At 47.7% G+C, this 22,693-nt stretch overlaps 1 long non-coding RNA gene across 1 annotated transcript; it reads right to left on the reverse strand.

Annotated features, from left to right (window-relative positions):
- Positions 1 to 1,165: 1,165 nt before the first annotated feature.
- LOC130605429 (uncharacterized) lies at positions 1,166 to 21,988 on the reverse strand. The gene is made up of 3 exons (XR_008973693.1): positions 21,807 to 21,988; positions 5,525 to 5,580; positions 1,166 to 1,545 (listed from the first exon to the last, which is right to left on the reverse strand). It is a non-coding gene; the product is annotated as an uncharacterized LOC130605429 (long non-coding RNA).
- Between the last annotated feature and the right edge of the window lie 705 nt (positions 21,989 to 22,693).

Here is a 22,693-nt window from a genome sequence, read left to right on the forward strand (position 1 = left end):
GCATCCTTCTCCAGCAGTAATTTCCTCGTGCCAGCAAAGTCCTATAATGTTCTTTACACAACTTGTTGTAAATCACTCATGGCTTGTTTAACACCCTGCTGATTTTATCTTGATTTATTGCATTGCCACCCTGCCACCCTGCGTGGCAAGGCAATAGCCATGGCTTTATGGTCTTCAGTCAAAGCCCAGACACGTGTAGTTGTAGGCCATAGCTCCAGGTTCCCATATCCAAAATCCCTACATGATGCTCTGCACAGCCCTGGGATTTCATCTCCCATTGCTTTGAGGGGGGAGGATGACAACAAATATCTTTTCCTCCCTTTGTTCTGGGGCAACTGATGGTAGAAGGCGTAAGGAGCGGCTGCCTGAAAGAATCACAGACTGGTTTGGGTCGGAAGGGACCTTAGAGATCATATAGTTCCAAGGCCCCTGCTATCCTTTCATCACTTCAGACAGCTAACAAAGCCAAGAATAAATATTTCAGCTCGGGCAGTATTTAAAGATTTTATTGCTCTAAGGCCAAAATTCAGTCTATCCAAATCTCTTTACACAAACCCAGCTAAACAAGGAATTGTTTTAGAAAGAGCTGGACCAAACACAGCACAAATATAAACTGTTCTCATGGAAGTGATTGACAGCTTGCTAAACTTCGAAACCGTAGCTATGTGAGATAAAGGATTGAATCAAGGATTCTTCAAGGACAGGCTGAACAGGGCTTGGAGCAACCTGGTATAATGAAAGGTGTCCCTGAGCGTGCAGGCGGTTGGAACTACATGATCTTGAAGGTCCCCTCCAACCCAGAGTATTTTATGATTCTATGAAACTCTGTTAACACTCCCCTTACATATATATACATTTATATATATATATATATGAAATAACATGTAAAAATAGATACAATATATAAAAATAAATATAAAATATATGTACTATTATATGAAATGTATACATTATTTCACATATGTATATGTAAGGGGAGTGTTAACAGAGTTTCATAGAATCATAAAATAGTTTGGGTTGGAAATATATGTAGAAATAAAATATATGTACTATTCTACATATGAAAGGAATACATTATTTCATATATATATAAACATATATATATCTATAATAACATGCACTGTACCATCAGCTAGACTGCAGCACCCTGCAGATGCCCCTACAATCATCAGCCCCGCCAAGCACATCGGGCTGGAAAAGCCACTATGGGGCTGCACCCCTGGGTGCTGCTGTAGCACCCTGCTTCTCACGCACAGACCGGACAGCAGTGGGATACAAGGAGCATGTTGGCTATTTTAATCCCAGGCAGTAGACACGGAACAGCTGCCCGTGCTGGGCTCAGGCCAGGCACAGTCACATTCCCCTTTGCAAACCTTGCCTCAAACACCTTCCCTTCTCCTCCCCTGCTGTGCCGTGGCTCCGTGTGGAGTATGCTGGGATGGATGGCCAACTCCACAGTGGGTTGCAGAATTCCACTGTGCTTAATAAGCGGGTGTCCTTTGCCCTTTACATCACCTCCAAGGCTTGCAAGACCCAAAGCAACACCTATGGGGGACAAAACCACATGGCAGAGACAAAGCTATTTCAGCTTCACAAACCCCAGGGTTTCCCAGCCGGATGCAAGTGAACAAGGGTCCAGGGTTGGGTGAGAACCTTACATGGCCACAACATGCTGCTGCCACAAACCCAGAGCTGACTGGCACCCACGTGATGGGCATGTCTGGCAGTCCTGCTGGAAATGCAGCTCCAAACCCCAGGGCTTTAAAGTTACACCCGGATGAAGCTCCTGAGAAAAATCCAGACTTGCTGTAGCCTTAGGGACAGCACAGTTTTGTCACAGAGAAGCCTACAGACAACAAAACCGGCTCTGAAAGATCTCCCCATGCCTGCTGTCAACCAGCATTTCCATCAGTGTCACAAGCCGTTCACAGCAGCAAGCTTTGGATAAGCAGGAACACAAAACCCACCCACACAGGCAGGCAAAGGGGTGCGTGGAGCCTGTATTTGAGCAGCCCCACCGCTTCCAGGGACCTATGCTGCCTACATCAAAGAGGACCTGCTGGAAAAGGCATCGGCAGGTTTAGCAAGCGCGCACCCAAGAGCACAGAGGGTGCCAGCTGAAATCTGTGCAACCCTCTTTTTGCTTCGCTGTTCCCTAAGGAAACAGGGATTATTTAGGGTAATCCTGAGCAGGAAGGAGGATGCAAAAGGCTTCTTTGCTGGGTAATTTAGACCTGCATGGGGAAAAATGCTCCAGAGTCTCACTTACGGGGCAACCCTGTAACAGCCATGTACACACCGGAGTTTTCTATCTCCCGCTTTCCACGTATCACAGGGCTCCAGCAAATGTGGCTAACAGACACAGAAGAGGATATGATGCTTAGAAAGACAGAGTATGCTTATAGAAACAAGGCTCTGGCTAGCTCAAATGGGGGCCATGCAGCTTAATCTGCACCAAAAATTTAGCAGGAGCACACATCTCCTGCAAACCGCAGGTAAATGAGTGTTAGAAGTCCAACTCCAGCTCATCTTTGCCCTTTCATTAGCTCTGGATGTGAAAGTGTTCTTATTTATACACCTATGGAGGCAGGCAAGTAAACAGGAGGGCAAACAAGCTAGAAGCAATAGGTTAAACAGATCTGCAGGACAAAGAACAGCTTAGTGGGAGCAGCTAAAAAGACATCAGGATGCATAGGAAAAACCATATTCCTGGGTAATCCAGCCTGGATGCCCAACAGCACCGAGAGGAAGAGGCTGATTTGTGTGTTTAAATGCATCCCAGCCTGCGAGCTGACTGAGACGCATTTGCTGCAGGTGGGTCTCTCCAAGCAGCTCTATCCCTGGGGGGCAACCAAGGGCTTTTGGGCACTGTTCTGCTGATGGTGTCATCTTGAAGCTGTTTCAGCCTCCCTAAAACGAGGCAGGGAAAGAGAAACAGCTGTAATAAAAGCAGGTATTTTTAGCAGTAAGTCTCTCCTGTTAAAGGAAATCCACTTTGCTGAAAACCTGGAAATTCAAGAGATTTAATTTATGGGACAAGAGGTACAACGTATTTTTGTGAGGGGTGGAGGGAAAAATCCTTTGCAAAGCAGCTGAAACATGTAAAGATCTGCTTTAATGTTTGCTGCCATCTGGGTAATTCACAATAAAGCTGCCTCTTATCCCACTTTAATCGATAACTTCTCTGATTCCCATCATGCAACTTACAGCAGTTCATTCTCTCCCAGCCTGTGTCTGCATGGGGAGAGAAGTGGGCCCATCGTGGCTCCATCCAGGCTCCCTCCACTCAAACTGTGCCACTAACATGAGTTCAAACCGACATCCTTACTGCTATTTTAAGCAGAATCACATCACTTGGTAACCAACCACCAAAAGCCTTAAAGATTTGCAGGCAGAGTCATTCCTATTAATTTAGGCTTCCTCACTGGTCTACGATTCAGTGCTTCACATCCCCCAGGGCCCCTAGGAAACCATCAGACCTCTGCTCTTCCAACCTCCCTCCTCTTCCATTGCAAGGGGCCCCACCAGTGACCCACCAACATCATTAACTATTCCCTCAGAGTGGAGTGCTCTGATTGTCTTAAATAACTCACAAGGATAGATTTCAATCAGCCACTGTTCGTTAGGATTTATTAGGCTGGACCCAAGGGCAGGCAGGAGAACTAATTAGAATTATTATTTTCAGGTGACAAGCGTAAGGACCTCCCAGGGACATTTTCAGCCCTTCATTTTAAGGCTGAGGTTCAATGTTCAGGGTTATTTTCTGAAGTTATTCGATGGGATAGTTCTTTATAACAGTGCAGAGGTCCTGGGAGAGGGGTTGTGGTGGGAAAAGAAGGAAAACTAGACCCTGCTGAGAAATTCTGGGGGCTAAATAGGCAAAAAGACATTAGTAACAGGGCCTGACTACTGCACTGAAAGCAGCCACACAACCGATTTGTGGCCCAGCACAGCCACTTCCCATCACACAACTTCCCATAGTGATCACAGAAGGGGAGAACACAGCTCAAACCCATCACAGCTTCATTTGGGTTACCTTTGAGGCTTTGGTAGAGTCACAAGCGTTATTCCATAATATGGAATTGGCATATCCAGGCCTGGAGAATGGTGCAAAAAATGGGGGTCACTATCAGGTCCATCCATTTGCTGCTCCCTCTTCAGAAACCACCAGTGCAGAAGGAGCAGCACCACTTCCACCTCGGAGCGGCCGATGCCGAGGCAGGATTTGCCACTCTTTGCTCATGGCATAGAGAGAAACCAAGGAGCAAATTATTTGCACAGAAACAACCTACTCAGCAGTTGTTAGCCCGGCTCCAAAGAGCTCACTGCTCCTAATGACGTCTCCAGAGCTTTGCTGGGAGGGAATATTAAAGAGAAGAGCAAGAAAACAAGCTTTGGTGACTGACTGATGCCAACTTGCTGAGCATTTTCAAATAGCATTTGCAAGTTGACGGCTTGACAATTGGAAACCCTAAGGAGCTGGAAGGAGATGGGGGAAATTTCCATTCGGGAAGGTTGAAGTGCACTAAACTGCTTTTGATCAGAGCTGTCTAGAAGGTGAGAGCTGACAGACACATATGGTTCAGGGATACCTTCGCCTCTAAGGGCGCAGAGCTGTTTGGTGCATGTGATAGCAGAGGGCATGAGGGCATCCAAGCTGCAGAAGGATTCTGGGTACCAGGATAAGTGCCACATCCTAGCTCCTGGTCAAGGACCCCCGCATCCTGGCGGAGGATGAAGGAGGTCAATAGATCCTGTTTGATCCTCCACACTCCTGCCCCCAGTGACAGGGATGCAACCAGGAGGAGGAAGGCTGCAGCAAGGTCCCTTCTGCCTCCATCCCTCCACCCTGACAGCTCTGGGGTGAGCACCACAAAAATCACTATTGGCCATTGAAAATGAAGACTTCTATGCCTCAGCATGGGTCCTCACTGGTGTGTAGTCAGCATCTCCCATCTCCTGATGGGTCTCCTTCAGTTAGGCAAAAGGAGAAAGCCAAAAAGCAGCCCCAAACAGCCAAAATGGAGTCTGAAGGAAGGAAATGAAACCAAACCCAAAGCCTGCTTTTGACAAGTGACTATCTCAGTTTTGCCATGAAGCATATGCATTCTGTTCGCAATGCTCTCCGACCTTGGGCACATCACTTTGCTCCCTGTTTCTCCTTTTGGAAAAGGAGCTTAGGATGCGCTGGCAAGCGTTAGGAGGCAGTTCCTCTCAGGACCTATATAGGATCTACATATTCATATATTGTGTGCCCTCTGCTGGCAGCCTCGTTTTCCAGGAGCACAGGAAAATCCTGGAGGGAAGGGCAGGTGGGACTTGGGCCTTTCCTTCAAATACAGGGAAATAATTAGAGACAATATGAGCCATAAAACTTCAGCAGTAGCAAGAGAAAAGGGTATTTCCTTGGGTACATCACACAGTGGCAGGTGAGGAGATGATGCTTTTCGTGGTGCTCTTTGGACCAGAATGGTTCTTACAGGAGCCCCTGTATCCCAGGGGTGCTGAGGCAGCTCTCCCTGACCAAACACTCAGCACACTTTAACTTCCAAGGAGCATTCTCTGTATAGATCCAGATCCCTGAAATAAATGAGGGCACAGGGGAGATTTGAGTGATTTATCCCATTGCCTCCCAGGTAATACAACAAGTTCAGCAGCATCCCAGCAAGTATCTCAGATTTATTGATGCAAAGCATCAATCAGATGAAAATACCCATGGCTGTGTACACACAGGGCTGGAAGAGAGCTACACATCACCTGCAGTGAGCAGCCCTGGCTTTTGCCAAGGTCAATTCAGCCACATTCATAGAACCATGGAATGGTTTGGATTGGAAAGGACTTTAAGATCATCCAGTTCCAACACTCCTTCCATGGGCAGGACACCTTCCACTAGACCAGGTTGCTCAAGGCCCACGTTCACAGCCTTAGCTTTGCACAACAAGAATTGGGCACTTAGATTTGATTTGCATGAAAACATGGTCAATTACAGCAAGTTTTGCTTCACTTGATCCTGCTCTTCCTCCCTTGCCGTCCCTTTTGCATCTGACATCACACTAATGGTACATGGGGGATGGAGGGACCCCCTGGGGCACCCAGTCCTGCTGCTCCAGCCCTTGCTGTGACCACTGCACCCCTCAGCCCTACTTGGACTGATCGCCAACAGGTTCAGCCCCAGCAAAAGCCTCTCTTCTGACTGCTAAGAACCTGCTTTCCAGGCTGGTTTGTGTTTTATCACCTATTAATAGTTACTTCTTCAAGCCCCAGCATTGTCTTTCAGTTCAGGTGATTCATTTCTCTTCATCCACTGAAATACCCCTGCGACAAAACCTAACCAAAAGCTGGCTGATGAAGAAATGCATTTTTCTTTTGTGAAGGAAACCAGTTCTCCTGCCAGCTACGAAACGTATCAGGACAAGCAGGTTCAATGTGCCTTTGTAAGGCTGGATTGGACTCGGTCCTGTTTTCATCCCATTATTCTTCCCTTCACAATTTGTCTAAAGCTTTGCAGGCTGTGAAAGGCCAGTCGCTGCCGGGATTGCTTTTCCTCTTCCTTTCATATGGAGCACTCTGTTTGCCATTCTTCACTTATATGAACCACTCCTGAATGACACAGCTGTGAAAATACTTTACCAGCAGACTCCTCTTTTAGTCCTTTCTTCCCCCTTGCTTCAGCTCCTTCGGATCCCTCTGCAGAGATTCCCCCATTTCCAGACCAGCAATACACTTAAGTATGCTTCCAACTTTTCATAGAGCTGAATCCCCAGTGCTTCCTGCCCCTCGCAGCACTGAGTCCTATTGGAAACAGGGTGAGTCTGTGAGAACTCTGACGGTTTTTGGTTGTTTAAGCTCATGTGAGCACCATGTCACAGCATCACAGAGTGGTTTGTGTTGGAAGGGACCTTGAAACTCATCCAGTTCCAATCCCTGTCATGGGCAGGGACACCTTCCACTGGAGCAGCTTGCTCTGAGCCCCGTTGAACCTGCCTTTGAACACTGCCAGGGATGGGGCAGCCACAGCTTCTATGTTGCCTCCTTCCACAAAGCTTTTGGGATTTCTGTGAGGAACATGGTCTAAAAAAGGAGGAGAAGCATCCCTGCCCCAACGCATCACTTTGGGAATCTGAGTTTCCCTTCCCATTTTCCTTAAAAACTCCATTTTCCAGGAACTGCACAGGAAAGCTCCATCCTGGGCTTACCCACCCAGGCCACCTCTGCTCGAGGTGGCTTTCAAGAGACTACAACAACTTCAATACTGAATAAGCTAAAAAAAAACCCCAAAATGAAGAGAGCAACGAAACAAGACAGAAAGCGCTATAAAAAGGCCTACAAAGGGGCTAATGACCCTGTTCAAACAAAGTTGTCTCCTGCAATAGCCCTAAACCCTTTTTATGAGACCTTTGAGCCTGTAAAAAGAGTTTATAAGACAATTTTGTGTTTGCTAGGTTTACTGACAAACAGAAACTGCTCAGGGTGGTTCCAGGAGCCCCATTACAGAACAAATCAGGTCCATTTTACCATTTTCCCCTCCCTCTTATAAAAAGCCTTAACTATTTCCCTCCCCGGCCGGTCCATTGGAGCACAGCACGAGAAGAGCCAGAGTGGAGGGAGAAGGAGAAAAGGATATAGAGAAAAAGAAGCTTCCTCCAAGAGCAGCATCACAGGAGGAGGCAATAGTTGCTGGGAAAGATAAAGCACATTCTGCATGAGGCTATTGCACGAACGATGCTTTGATCACAAGAAGCAAAGAGCAAGACGGCAGTTTTAATGGTCCGAAAGCACATGAAAAGCTAATGCAGAAAGCAGCTTTGATACACAAGGCAGTGGCACAGTACTTATTTTGTGACCTTTAAGATGTATGGGCAGTGCAAGGAGATAATGTGATGGAAAAAGAATCAAAAGGAGACAGGAAAATTGACCCAAGAACTTTGTGGCAGAGGGAGAGGAGGAGCAGATGGGGCTGAAAGCTTCCAGCATGGTGGGAACTGAGACCTGCAAAGTGCCACATGTCCCCATGAAGAGCAGCAGCCACCCAGTGCCTCCCAGGAACAGGGAATTTGGGATATCACTCAGCAAACCCCAAACACTTGCTTACAGCCAGCTCTGTGCCTCCGCTGTCCACTTCACACCTCTATAAGCCAGGCTGTTACTTTTCCAGATAGCTCAGCATCTCTCAAACTAGGGTTTTCAACCTGAAATAGGGGTCACAAAACCCTTTTTGCTGGGTTACCAACCCGGAGCAACTTCATGCTTATTGCTGATAATCTGCAAGGCTGAGTTCAAGGGAGAATCCTTGTTCTTGCGGCAGGATGGTCAGTTGAGCATAATTGACTTTACATTTATCTTGTTAGGCAGCTGTTCTTCTGCCTCCTCTACTGGCCTGCATTAGCTCTTCTTCAGGGCTCCTAGGAAATAGCTGCAGGGTGTTATGCTGGCAGCAAGAAAAGAAGTATCTGCTCCACATACAAGCGTGGCAAGGTGCCTATCTAAACAGTGGGAGCAAGAGTGGGTCAAATGAGACAAAATCATTTTGTGACCTTAAGGAATAGGGTGGGAGACTTGCAAGGCTCTCCCCCCTTCTGGTACATTGGATGTGGAAAGGCTGCAGTTCCTGGCCAAAGCATCCTTCTGTTTCAGTTAACATCAGCACAGAAAGGAGGAGATAACAGCATCAGACCCACCTGCAGCAAGAAAAGGCATCACCCTGGACCAGATGGAAAACCTGATGCTGCTGGCTGTGGATTTGGAGCTGCCAGGGACGCTCCCCATCCCTTTTCCTGGCATTGAGACAGAGAAGCCTCCCACACAGGTGGCATTGCCATGGATGCATTTCACTCCACTCTAAGGCTCCTGTCTATTGCCAGTGTGGTCCCAGGGAGCATTAGTAGGACAGTGACAGAAGCCTCATACATATTAAACGCATAGAGGGTGAAATGCTTAATGAGCCATCACATTCGGAGCCTTCTTTCCCTCTCCACAGTCATGTCTATGTTGACTTATTCCTGCTCTACAGAGGAAGTGGCAGGATTTAATAGTCTTTTATTGGTATGTCAGCTTTTAAAATGGTCAAAGTGTTATCCATAGGGTAGGGTAAAAAACAAAGCAACCCAGAAACGCAGCACATTTAGGAGGAATACTTCTTGTTCCAGGCAATGAAAGGGGTTAAGTGCAGCGGTGTGTGCCTGGCCCCTGTCTGTCACATCTGGAGAGGAGCCGTCCCACTTCCCCGTGCAGACCAGCCTCATTTTTACTTCATTCCCATGCTTCATACCCCCTGCCACCCCATGAAGCAATTTGCTCTGGGAGTCTGGGGACTGCATTCCCCTGAGCAGCAGCAGGGGCACCAGTACCACCAGCTTTAAGCCAACAGCAGGGCTGCACAGACACGAATTGGAATCCTCCATCATTTCTGGTCTGATCCATCTTTACCTCTTCCACTCTTAACTGTGCCTGAAACATGTTTTGTTCTAGTTTTTGCTTTTAAGTCACCAAAAGCCTTTGTCTCCTCAGTTCTCTTGCCACTTCACATTGTGCCCAGACCTGAAGAGCTGCTTTTATGCAGAGGAGGATTTCTTCCTCCCCCCCAAAATGCAGCTTCACAGCCTCAGACTAATAAGAACAGGCACCAAATACTCCCAAAACTTTCTTGCCCAACAAATCACATTTCAGAAACCCTCTTGCTTTTCCTGTCCCGGTGTTACAGGACCAGAGATGTACGGGGATACTCGAGTCCTCTGCTCAGCCTGACAAAGGCTGGACCTGGTGCCCTGCTTCCCACATCTGTGCTCAAAAGGGCCAACCAGATTTTGAAACAAACATAGCAAGGACATGAAATGATTTGTCCTAAACAGATCTTCCTTGAAAAGGCATTATTTATACGATGCAAAGATAAAGGAGTGAATGTTTCTTCCCATGCTTCCATAGAAGGATTAGAGAAATCCATCCTTGTTTCTCCCCAGCTATAAGTCTCTGACCAATCTCATGTCTTTTTCTCCACCTTTCACAGTTTGGGGTCTTGCTTTCTGCTGGAAAAGCTGAAAAGCAGCATCTGCTCCCAGGATTTTTCTGGCTCTGAGAGGAAAATCCAGGATAAAAGCTGTTCCCATCACAGTCCCAGCGCCCAGACACAAGGTGTTCCATGACACACCTGCTTTTGGAGGGACTCATTAAAAACAGACCTTCTGAAACTTGGAGGCTCACCCCTCATTAGACTGCACTATCCTGGAAGCCCATTACCTCTAATTGGCACAGGGCTGTATTGAAAACATGGCGCTAGCTCCACTGTAATCCATGCAAGGGCTGCCTCTAGATTGTGATGGCAGGTTTTTACCCTAGAGCCTCTTAGAAGCAAATCTTATTTAGGTCAGAAGTGACATTTCTCTTTCTGAAATAGTAGGCCAAATGCCAACAGAATCGGAGCACATTAGTTTGAGCAGTCAGGGGGATTTACTTTACAATACTGTGTATTACACCCGTCTGAACACTGACAAGAAATGCAACCTGCTGTGCTAAACTTGCAGCAACTTATTCATCAGCACTGGTTGAACATCAGAGTTTCCACTCCGGAGGAAACCCAGGTTACTGTTAAAAGAAAACCCCTTTAGGCCTATTTGGAACAAAGCCCCACACTAAGGTTTCCCATCAGAAGTCTCAATTCAGTAACAGACAGAGTGTTAGCTCTTCTAGCTATCAGAATATGTATGAGTCCTTATAAAACCCAAACAGAGAGCGCAGCTGTTGAGAAGTTGCATTTCAGTATAAATCAGAGTGGTTTCATGATGCATTTTCATGCAAACAAAAGCACCAGCTCCGATGGGGAAAAGCCCTTCCCCATGGGAGTTTCGGCAGTCAGCACTCACTGCAGCCCTCCAGGAGGGGAGGGTGATGGCTCTTTAAAGTTATGAAACAACTGAGATTCCATGACTTGCTCAACAAGAAAAGCTGGGTGAGTGATAGAACCTTTTTGTCCCAAAAGCTAGATCAATCCTGTATCCCACAACCTCTTCCGATGGGAATTAGGCCATCCTCCATCCGCAGGACTGGTTATTACTAAATTAAGAGCATCCCAACATTGCCCAGGGACTGCACACCCAAACAGCTTCGTTCCTATCCTCCAGGCATTAGTGCAGGTAGATTTAGGAGCAGTTATAACTGAGGAGCTCCCGCGATCTCAACACAGCTTGCATCTACCCCTCCTCCTCAGCCAGGATCCGCGCTCATCTCCTTGCCTTCTGCAGCAATGTCACTAAGACTCCACATCAGTGCTGCAGACATCTGCTGCCTCTCTGGCCGCTCTTCAGTTCCAACCTGACAAGCTGTCACTTTGACAGCCACACAAGATTTACAGCTTGTTAGACACTGCAGTTGTCCAAGCAGAGCCACCCGGTAATGGAGAGATGGTGGGAGGACCAGAAGCTTAAGCACTAATCTGTACAGGGCTGGATTTGTGCTGGGTTCCCCCTACTTTAGCAGCCACTTGTACTTAGCCACACACCACTTGACAGACACAATCCTGGCAATTCCCGATCCCCACACACCACTCCAGGGTAAACAAACGGATAACAAATCCTCTCGTTTCAATGTCTTGGAAGGAAACGCTCCAAACCCAAGTTGACTTGAATAATAGCAAACATCGAGCTCCTGTCTAAACCAAAGTTACCGACAGTGATTGATCAATCTATGTGGCTTTATTAGCACAGCCTGACTGCAGGTCCCTTCCCAACAGCATCTGGAATCAATAGCTTAATTGTCTTCCTGGCTCGCTTTGCTTCTGCTTAAACTCACTGATTAATCCTGCAAACTACCAGAGGTCGCTGGGCTGAATGAGTTAAACCTCCACAGGCTGAGGAGGAGGTTCCCCATGGATTCTCACATCCGAGCTTGGCAGGAAGGCAGCCGGCACGGCAAGATGTGCCATGGGAACACCCCAGCCCCGTAGTGCCTTGGGGATTGTCACTGCAGCAACGTTTTCTGGGCAGGTTTACACATACGCATCCCTGAAGACACATTGACAGGTAGCACTTCCTCCGATGAGATGTTCCCTGGGACATTTTCATTGCTTTTCCATTGCCTTTTCTTCCTTCTTCCATTCTTGCTCCTGAAAAGAGCCTGGCACCATCTGATCTACACCTGTTCGCAGGCAATGGTCTTTAAACATTGATCACCATCACCAATAGGTCAAAAACGGGAAACAAGCTAAGGCAAATATTGCCTGTAACTCAGCCATGACAGATTTAAGGGAGCTTTCTAAGCCACACGCTAGATCTTCTGTTAAGACAGCTCTTCCAGGGTAAGACAACTTGCTTCAGATGTGTCATTAATCCTATGAATAAGATGTCCTCATTAGACAACTTCTGTCATGTCTTTGTTATTTGTTAGAAGGTGGCAATGCTTTTGTGCCTCTCTCCTACATATTAATCTCCTGGGGAGACTGGAAGAGCTGCTTTTTAAGGAAGACCTGCAAAGCAAAGACAGTCTTTGAGTCTTTTTGTTACTCAGGTCGGGAGAACTAAGTCAGGAACTGGGCTGTTTGCTTTTTCTACTTGAAGCTAACAGAGGTGTGCAGATTTATGGTACCCGAGGAGGCAGCTTTTGCTTCCTGGAAAACGACAGAAGGGACAAGAGATTTACGATTTGCAGTTACCAAGGAACTGTAACCTGTTAGAAGGCAATCACAGAAAGTCAAAAGGCAAAGGAGGTTTTGGCTGACTTCAAGAACATTTGTATGATGTTAGCGAAGCAGTACGTGTAGGAACAGACTCACCAGATTGGGTGTAATAAAGCTTAACATCTCTAATTTCTAAGGTGAAAAGGAGGTGGCAATTCAAAGCAATAGCTCACAAATCAGCCAGTTTTGAAGTGGCTCAGAGGAGGCTGGGATGATGGGTTGAGAGGCAGGGACACTTTCCATCCATTACACTTTATAACCCCCAATGGCATCGTGATCTCCTTGCTCCTAACAAAGCCCTGTGGCACTGCAGACAGGAGTCCCAGACTGTGACCTAGGCATCATGAATGTCATCAGAGTCACACAGCCCAGTGCAAGTTGGCGCCTTTGATGTTAACAGATCTGCATCCACACAGAAGGGCAGAAAGGCCTTTATCCCTATCATTACTTCACCAAAACCACAGGGAAACCTCTTGAACTCACAGCAGCTCTGAGCTGCTGACTGGTGAAGCCAGGGCAGGATGAAGCCAGTAGAATCAGGCATCTGCTCTGGACATCAAGGATGACCAAGAAAGGGCCACAAAGTTGCTTTTTCTTCTTTAGAAGGTTATTTCCAGCCATAGCATTTGGGGGTGGAAGTAGGATTTTCAACATCAAATAAGATTAGTTACCCATCTAAGATGAAGTTTTTCCCAGACAGGAGACACGTACTTGTCTGCATGCCACCTAACTAATAGTCATTACAGCTGTTCTGAGGGTGTTTTATATCAAGAGGGTTTAAACCTCACACACTACACTGGAGAGTATTTCATCCTTGAAATACTCCACTAGACAGGAAAGTTTTCTTACCAAAGGTTACATGAAGCTGGTTTCTGACATTTAATCATGGTGATTTGCTTCGGGAGGCTGGTGTAAAGTACCACTCGGCATAAATAAAGACATCAATCTGGATGAAGTTTTCACAACTGCTTCTATTTCATGGGGCTAACGATGAGTGATGCTCTGATCCTGCCTCTCACTGATGCATCTCATGGACAACGTGGTCCTTACAGTGAATGTGGGACTTTCTGTGCAGGCAGCAAGGGGCAAGACTTTGCTTCTGGAACAGGGTGATTAGATCCATGAACTGAGCAAAGATGCCAAGGAGGCAAAAGCTTGTGTCCATCACAAGCTGGAAGGCGGCACGGCAGCCCCATGAAGCCTGTGTCAAGTCACATCTCTCTGCACCTCTCCACCACTGCCCATTCGCTACCTGTACCTGATGTCCTCTGGCACAAACCCCAGTGACCACATTAGTTCCTGTGCTCGGCACCTGCAGGCCATGACACACCATTAACTGACAGGCTCCAGGTAGAGATTAGTAGACATCTAAGCTACAGCTTTACCAAGGAAAGGAGGCAATAGCGAGGAAGAGCTCAGTGATTCTTTGCTGCCTTTGGCTCTCAGCAACGTGAAAATCCAGTCTGGCTGAAAAGAATGAACAGAATGAGGGGGGGAAGAGTGACATTTCTGTTGCTCCTTTCAACAGCGCCTTCCTGAGCTCATAGTGAACGCACACTTCACTGTAAGGTACAGCAGAACCATCACCTTCCCTACCCCATTACCATTATCTTGTCATGTAAAAAAAAGCATGTAATTTTTATTAGATGCTAACATGCATCCTTGATACAGGCCAGGAGTCTCCTCAGCCAGAGGCACCACATCCCCCAGGACCATGCTGATCTCATGCTATACACTATTTCATGCTCTCGACTATGACAGCACAGGACCACAGCAGCGCTGCCTGTGCCCAGCCAGCACATCTGTGTTGGCTTAGAGTTGTCATTTACAACTGGAGAGGCTGCAGCTGGGGGGAACATGACTGCAGTGGGAGCATCCTGGGGGATTCTGGACTGGCAGAACAAAACGAGATATGTAAACCTGTTCCAATGGAAGCTGCCTCGGTATTTGAATAGGTTTCATATTAAACTAACTCAGATTTTTGGAACAAGCCCAGTCAGCAAGTCAGTTCACATGCTCAGGCCCATAAGGCATGGCGTACCTTTAGCAGCACTGCCAAGCTTGGCTACCAGCTCACTGTGGCTTTGAAGATTGCTCTGAAAGCTACTGTTAACCCTGAAAACACCCAGCATAAGTCATTAAGATTGCAGGCGGGATGGTGCTCATTAGATGCCTGCTGGGCTCTGAGCTTTGATTTCTTCACGAGTAAGATGCACTCCTCCAGTGATCCCTACTTTCCCCCAGGTCAGTCCCTGGATTCTCCATCCATCTCCCCATACCTAATGAAGAACCTTGGTCAGAGAAGCAAGAACACTGAACCTCTCCCAGTTTGTAGCTTTACTGCAGAAGCCAGGCTCTTGAGACCACAGCGGTTACAGCTTGCTACCCACCAAAAGACATATGAGCTGAAGGTCACAAGCAGCAGTGGTAGGGACACAAGCCAGCTCAGTAGGGCTTGGCTCCAGAGACCCTTCTCATTTCAGACACGCTTCTCTGCTGCCCCCAATTAATGGTGTATAAGCCAGAAAGGCCAACAGGCTTGTGATACAGTACCTTGAATAACACTGTGCAATGGCGGCTGGAACCCATGCCCTGGTTGACTTGGCCACCAAGTACCTCAGCAGAAGCTGAATACAGGTATTGAACACAAGGTATCTCAAAGGTCAGTTTCTGCAGGAGAACAAAGCCCCAAGAGGAGCATGGGGGACACACAGAGCCTAGGTTATGCTCTTCATAATCTTTGGTTGCCCAGAGGACAGGTAGGTTTAGCCCTACCTGAGAAGAACTCCTCATGCTGCAGTTTTCTATCACATATAGAACATAGTGGGTTGAACTCTCAGTCAAGCACTATTTAAAACAAATTAGAATCATCTAAGAAGCAGTCTGGAGGCTAAAGTGCATGATACAAGAGGACTTCTTATTGACCAGAGAGAATCAACCAAGTCCAAAGTGGATCCATCTAACAAGGCAGGTTGGACTCCTGCGCTGGGATGGCTGCTGCGCTCATTCCTCCTGCTCAGTGGTACAGAACACCTCTTGAACAAGCATTTCTGCAGTGGAAGAAGCATTAGAGCCACCATTGCTCAGCATAGGAGAGAGAGCAGCAAAGCATAAATAAAGGATGAGCCAGGAGAGAGCAAGGCAGCTTCGCAGGCAGCAGAGCCCAGCTCCCTGCATGGCTCCTCAGCATCCTCCTTTAGGAGGGGAGAACAAAGGCTGCAGCTCCTGCTCAACCCCAGAGCAAGAGGTAATTATAGCTCACTGTATTGCAGAAACAGCAAGAAAAGCCCCTTCCATTTGGGGATGGGCTGTTGTAGCTCCCATCCAAATCCAAGTCTACCTGGTTTCTCCAGAAGACAAAGGGAGGAGAGTCGTGTTTTGATATAAATGGATGCAGCAGCTTCTTTCAGGTGTTACCTGGCAGTTTGTGATGCTTTATGTGGGCTTAGCTCACTGCTGAGGACGTTGGGTTGGAGACCTTGCCCTCACCTGGCGCAGGAGAGGATGAGGGGAGTCTGCTTTCCTCAAGTGATAACTGTTTGACTAAGAAGTTCAAACATATGTCCTTTAGAGCTACAACAAGCAATTACAGCCTGGCTGAAGGTTATTGCTCCCAGAGTCTTGGCACAGCTTGTTTTCCAAGGCACCAATGAACAGCAAATAAGGGTTTTGTCACAAATCAAAACTGTCCTAGGAAAGCCAAAGGATGGTCTGCAGCATTCACATCACCACTTGGATTGATAGCAGCAAAAGGCTCAGGGTAAACCTTAGGGCAGCTTCCAGTGCCTAAAGGGCTACAAGAAAGCTGGAGAAGGACCTTTTATAAGGGCCTGCAGGGACAGGACAAGGGGAATGGCTTTAACCTGCCAGAGAGGAGACTGAGATTAGATATTAGATATACATTCTTCACTATGAGGGTGCTGAGGCGCTGGCACAGGGTGCCCAGAGAAGCTGTGGCTGCCCCATCCCTGGCAGTGTTCAAGGCCAGGTTGGACACAGGGGCTTGGAGCAAGCTGCTCCAGTGGAAGGGGTCCCTGCCCGTGGCAGGGGTTGGAACTGGGTGAGCTTTAAGGTCCCTTCCAACACAACCATTCCCTGATCCTGGAAGGTGACTGAACAGCAGAAGGACACAGTTGACTGGGTTTCATCTGCTGCAGTTTTCTTGCACTCTCCTGCAAGAGGGAAATCAGCTGGAGGGGGATGCTTTAACCCCATATGGCAGCTAATCGTGGTTGCTCAGGATCATGTGAAATCAAGCAAGCACAGAGAGAGAAGGCAAGGGGATTTCTTTAGCAAGAACAGCTTTCTCGCTTGGCCAGCCAAGCTGGGCACCAGTGCTCAAGAGACTGCAGGCTGACAGTGCTGCAGCGTCAGGGAACCCCCTTAGCAACCATGCACTTGCAAAAGGAGTCTTGCAGGAACAAAGGGCTGATCACAACTTCAGACCTTACAAAAGTAAAGGTATTTTGCTAACAACAACGCTGAACAATCTGCATTTCTCACTCCAGAGCCAGGGAGCCTCTGACCTTGGGTACAGGACATCACCGAGCTGGGTGCTGAGGTCCCAAGAGCATCCAAGTGACTTTGCAGCATAAAGCAAACAAGGCTTGTGGAAAAACTTACTCAGGTACTCCCCAGCATACATCCATCCCTGTGACTGCCTTTGTGCTCACTTCTGCCTCAAATATTTATGTGCTGATCAAGGTGGAGCCAGAGGAGGCTTTGAGGTCACTTAGAGAGGTGAACTCCTCACTGCATCCCAAACAGCTGAGACAGCAAGCCAGAAATGATCAAAAGCAATTAGAATATGCCTGTACTACACAGCATTTACTTGTCATGCTAAAGGAGTCCAAAAAGCAAAACAAAAGGGGTTTGCTAATTCTTCCCTGCCCCATCACGCTTGCAACCAGAAAAGCATATTAAACACCTCTGCTTTGCTCACTGTTTCCTGTGTGTTCTGTTCAGCTCTCCCTTGTCTCAATAGCTTAAAAGCCTGTTTTCCCCTTTAAAAGCCAACTTGCCTGCCAGGTAGCTCCTCTTAATCTCTCAGTCTTGGCTAGAAGCCTCCCTAGGCTGCTCAAAAAGATAGCTACTCACCCTTTGTTCTTGCAACACCAAAAGCCTCAGCTATCAAATCATTCCAGCTTCCTCTGTAGTCTGAGAGACTCTAAAATGGAAAGAATAAACCCCTCTGTGTATCAGTCCAACAGATTAATAGCTACTAAGGGTTGTGGTTAGACCAGCTTATAAGTGTGCCACACCTCCACAAAGCAAGCCTTTTCCAGACCTGATAGGGAGGAGACTTCCTAACAGAGTCATTGACCTTGGACAACAATCCCTGTGTCAGTTCCTCATGTCAGTGCTCAGCCTGAGAAAGGAGTCAGAGACTAAACTGGTGCTTCCAGCCTCGGCTCTTCCGTGGACCGACTGGGACATCCCACCAGGATGGGCAGAAGCGTGTCCATACTGGTACGTACTGGTCTAAGGCCATTTTCTTTCTCGAGGTTCTTTGCATGCTGCAGTTGTACACAGCTCATCAGCTAAAGAGATGTACATGGCTCCCGTGATGGCAACACTCGTTTCTACAAGCTGAGAGCTGTTCCCAGAAGTTGCAAGCAAAAATAACACCCAACTGAAGTAACTACCAGTGTTAATTCAATATTACTTGAAGTTACTTCAACGTGACTTGAGTAACCACCAGCTACATCAGCACAAACACTTCTGTAATCAAGTTATCCAGAACTTACGTAGAATTGCCTCAAAAAGCCTTTTTCAGAGTTGTTTGTAGAGAGCATTCACCATAGGGAGTGTGGGAGGCATATCCTCCCCTCCATGTATCCTTACAATGCTTTTCTCTTCCCTGGAAAGCAGCCCACCATCTAGCTGCTCACACACCAGTGGACCTTGGCTCTCCCTGTGTAGACCTCTCCATGCCTCCCATACCTGAAAACCCTCTCACACACCTTGACAGCAAGAGCCAGAGAGAGTCCCGAAAGGAAAGAAACCACATCCAGCTGCACTAAGCTCCTCGCAGGCCTGTGACACACGTACTGCATCCCTGCTCCTCCAGCAGCACTGTGGACTGTGCACGACTCCAACTGCTGTCACTTGGCAGAAGGAGGCTTCCCGAGAACAACTCTTTAGGCTCAACCCCAGCTCAGTGTGCATGGATTTCTAACAGCATCACTGGGTGCTGCGCTGTTACTCATCATCAGGGCCCGTCACCCACACTGTTCTCCCTGGAGCTGCCTCTTTCCAAGTTGCAGGCATGTGTGGCCCTTCTCCCTGCGCCTTGGGAAGAGCAGCTTGCTCTTATCCAGCACCCAGAGCGTGCCACTTACCCACATCTGCTCAGCTGCTTTTGCAACTGCAAACCTCTTCTCATTTGTGCAGCAGAACAGCTTTAGAGAGTATGGCACAGTTCAATGATGCTCTCTCTGCTGAGGAGCAAGCCTGCTCCTGGGCTAAAGAGCACAGCGTCCCCATTTCACGTGAGCAGATGGGCAGCTATAGGCTGTTATAACCCATAGAGATGCAGCAAAACGTTGCCAAAGGTACCAACAAGATTTAGGAAGTGATCTCAGATCTCCTGATGCTCCTTCGATCACAGCAGTCCCAGTGGTCACTTACTCCAGCTAGCTTGAAGCAACAGGTAGGTGCTAGAGGCAATGCACACTGTAGCAAGCTACCCTGGGCATCATTCTACTCTGATGTTACACCATTGATTTCTCCTTGGTTAACAACCCCTGTGCAATATGCAGCAGGATCAATGGCTAGTGAGGCTCAAGCAGGCAGCAACCATCCAGGTTTGGGATCTGGAACAGCAGGTTAAGTTTAAATGTTGTTATATTCCCCACCTCACACTTAGTTTCTTCTCCTGTTCAGCTGACATTAGAAGCCTTTGAAGTGTGCATGTGCTTGTGGTCCAGGAGAAAGTCTCCAGGGAAGTAATTTGCTACAAATACCCAGCTACTTAAAAATATTTATATATGCTAGAAAAGGATTAGACTTCATTTAGCATTTTCTCTACCTTTAAACCTCATTTAATGCAGCATTAAGCTCCAGCTGCAGCAAATTGGTTCTGAAGTTGTAAAGGAGAAAGGCACTTGAAACAGCAAAATGGTTCAGTAAGGAGAGAAGACTGATTGCTCATTGGTTTCTGCACCATGTTTTAGTAATGGAAAACTAAAGGATAAGCGAGATCCTCAGTTCAAAAATCTTTACTTACAGGATGCTGTTCCCAAACTAGAGAGCATCAGAAAGACACAGGCATCCAGAACAGCTTTAAAGGGTGACAAGATAAGGACTCGCTATAGAAGAGGTGTTCAGACTGTAGCTGGGTACCTTGTTCACATTAAAGGAAGAAACATCTTATTACTTGCAACCACTGATAGTCTGTGCAATAGCCAGAGGGTCCTTCCCCAGCCAGCACAGTGAGGGAAGGAGCACCAGGACTGCAGCTTGCTCTGCTGTTGGCAGATAGGGGTGACCATAACCAGCTCTCAGCATGGCAGGGTTTTGGCACAGCCACCTCGAGACCAATAGGGATGCATGAGAGGCTGAGAAAAGCATTAGAGGTGCATGAACTCCATTAGCAGCACCACTAAGTTCTCTGCTGCCCCAAGCCCCACCAGCCCAGTCCCCAAAAAGCGTCCTGGATGAGTTCTGGAGCTCAAGATAAAAGCTGGATAATGGAAACCTGATTCTTTAATGTGCACCATATGGTGTGTTCTGAAGCTGTACCCCCTGCTCTGGTACCCATGGGGCAGAGAGTGCTTTGCAGATGGGTGCCTACAGGAGATGGAGCTGCTGGAGCCAGCTAACCAAGCTCCTGCTGTGCAGGCAACTGGAGCTGTTCCTTACTATTTGAAATAAAAGATTCATAGCTATTACCAAGCAGCTCGAGTCTCGGGAGATTCCCGTTTTCCTACTCCTGCCATCAATCTTTCTGACCAAAATCCACGTCCAGCAGCAGTTCAGAGATTAACAGTCCGCACACTTGTAGTCAGATTGGTTTTCACCACTGAAACACAGCATGTGCTTCCACAGCACAAGCCCCCATCAAATATTTACTCTGCTCAAAGAGCCATCAGTGACCTGCACAAAAGCATTTTTCACATACTGAGCAGGAAAACACACTCCATCCAGTCTCTTTGAGCCCGGTTACATCCGGCTCCAGGTTCTCCAGCAGATGAGAAGAAAACCGGTTGCAAACGCTTAAATATTTAAGCTTCTTGCATTTGTGAAGTCTTATAAGTCAGGAAAACACAGAGGGAAGGAGCAGGGTCCCTTTGTAAAGACATTTAGTTTTCAAAGGCATCGAGATAGAAATATGCCCTGCAGACACGGAACATGTTTACACACTGCAAGGTGAGCTCCTACTGCTCCTTGTTTGGCCACCTTCCTACAACCCACATGCTACATCCTCCTTGGATGCACAGCGCGGGCCCTGCAGCCCAGCCCATCTCACAGGGGTTATAAGAAACATCCTTTTTTTTTATGGCAACATGCAGAAAAAGAGGCAAATGTGAGCGCAGAAGCGATTTATGAGGACTCCCAGCCCACAGGTTGATGCGGTATGCACAGCAGATGAGGGTACAGCTGCCTGACAGGCAGGATTTGCCTGGATTTATGGATACAGCTATGGGTGTCCACAGTGTCTGCTCCAGCCAAGCTGCTGCAGGAAGAACCAGAGGCATAGGAATGGCCAGACTCTGCCCTCTCAAGATGTTTATGCTGGGATATTTGGATAGGGATAAAGAAGGGATTTGCAGTGATCCGTTTTGCATGGGAAGCCTGCAAAGACACCCGAATTCTCTTACCAGAAAGCATTCCAGACACAGGGTACTGCTCACGTTTCTTGGCATAGGTTTGGGCGCCTTCAGTGAGCTGAAAGCCTTCACCTCTGAGCTTGTTCACACCTCCTTAGTGAGCTGTTCACACCTTATCATGGCTTGAGGCTCTCTCCAGCCCCAGCATCTCATCAGTCCTCCACCCAGCCCCAGGTCAGAGCCACCCAGGGCTGTAATCCCCTTCCTCCCCACACCTGGGGATGCTGCAGAGCCAGACCTCCCACCCATGGGCAGCTTTTACAAGCATCTCTTCCTCACCCCATGCTGCACCATGCCACTGCCACACCAACCTGGCTTCCCCCATAGGGACCTTTCATCCTCTTCGTGTTCTCCTCCAGTTTAAGAGGCAAAGAAATGCTCCTTCCCATGAACACAAAGTCACCAAGCAAGAACAGGCACTGCTTCTCCAAGGCCAGCAGCATGATATCCCCTGGCTCCACGCAGCATCAGCCCATAGTCAGCCACCTCAGAGACAACAAACCACCTTCAAACCTCCTCCTGCCCCACATGCATCCCCTTATATACACACCCATCTCTCCCAGCAGGGCCCCTGCTCCTGGGAAACTACAGCTCCCATGATGCCTGACCATTAAGAGTTGCAGTCCTGATGCCTGATCTCTAAGGGAAAGGGCTTGCAATGCAAGGCCAGTGTTTGGGGACCAGCTCCAACTAGCCCAAGCACCCCTTTCCAGGCAAATATGTGATTATTTTGCAAAGGTCCCCTATTCCCACCTTCCATATCCCTGCATTTTCATGGAAAGGGTCTTTAACACGTGAAGATACTGAAGATCTCCATCACCAAATGGAAAAGCAGGGTTCTGCCAGCTGGAGGAAGGTGTTTGCAGACCCTGGAAATAGGTTTATTGCATAAGAATTGCTGTTTATGAGCCCTGGGGTGTCAGGCGTGTGCCTCATTGTGGAAAACTGTTCCTACCATTCACTCAGCTCCAGGAAGTAAATTTCTGTGGTTCAGGAGAAAGTAACTGTGGCAAATCCCCAGTGTAAGGAAAGACAGAAAGCTTTTTCTATTCCTAATTACACTGCGTTTCTAAACTTTCCCCTATGGCATGAAATAGTGGAGCTCTTTAGCAGCTTTCCCCTAAGAAAACGCTAACAAAGGAGGCATTGTTACAAGTGAGGAGTGCTGAAATCCCAGTCACTACGCTGGCTCTGAGCC

Source organism: Pezoporus wallicus, unplaced genomic scaffold, assembly GCF_028554395.1.
Source record: "Pezoporus wallicus isolate ANWC-B61680 ecotype Strahan unplaced genomic scaffold, APGP_CSIRO_Pwel_v1 contig_13721, whole genome shotgun sequence".
In the NCBI taxonomy this organism is placed as follows: Eukaryota; Metazoa; Chordata; class Aves; order Psittaciformes; family Psittacidae; genus Pezoporus; species Pezoporus wallicus.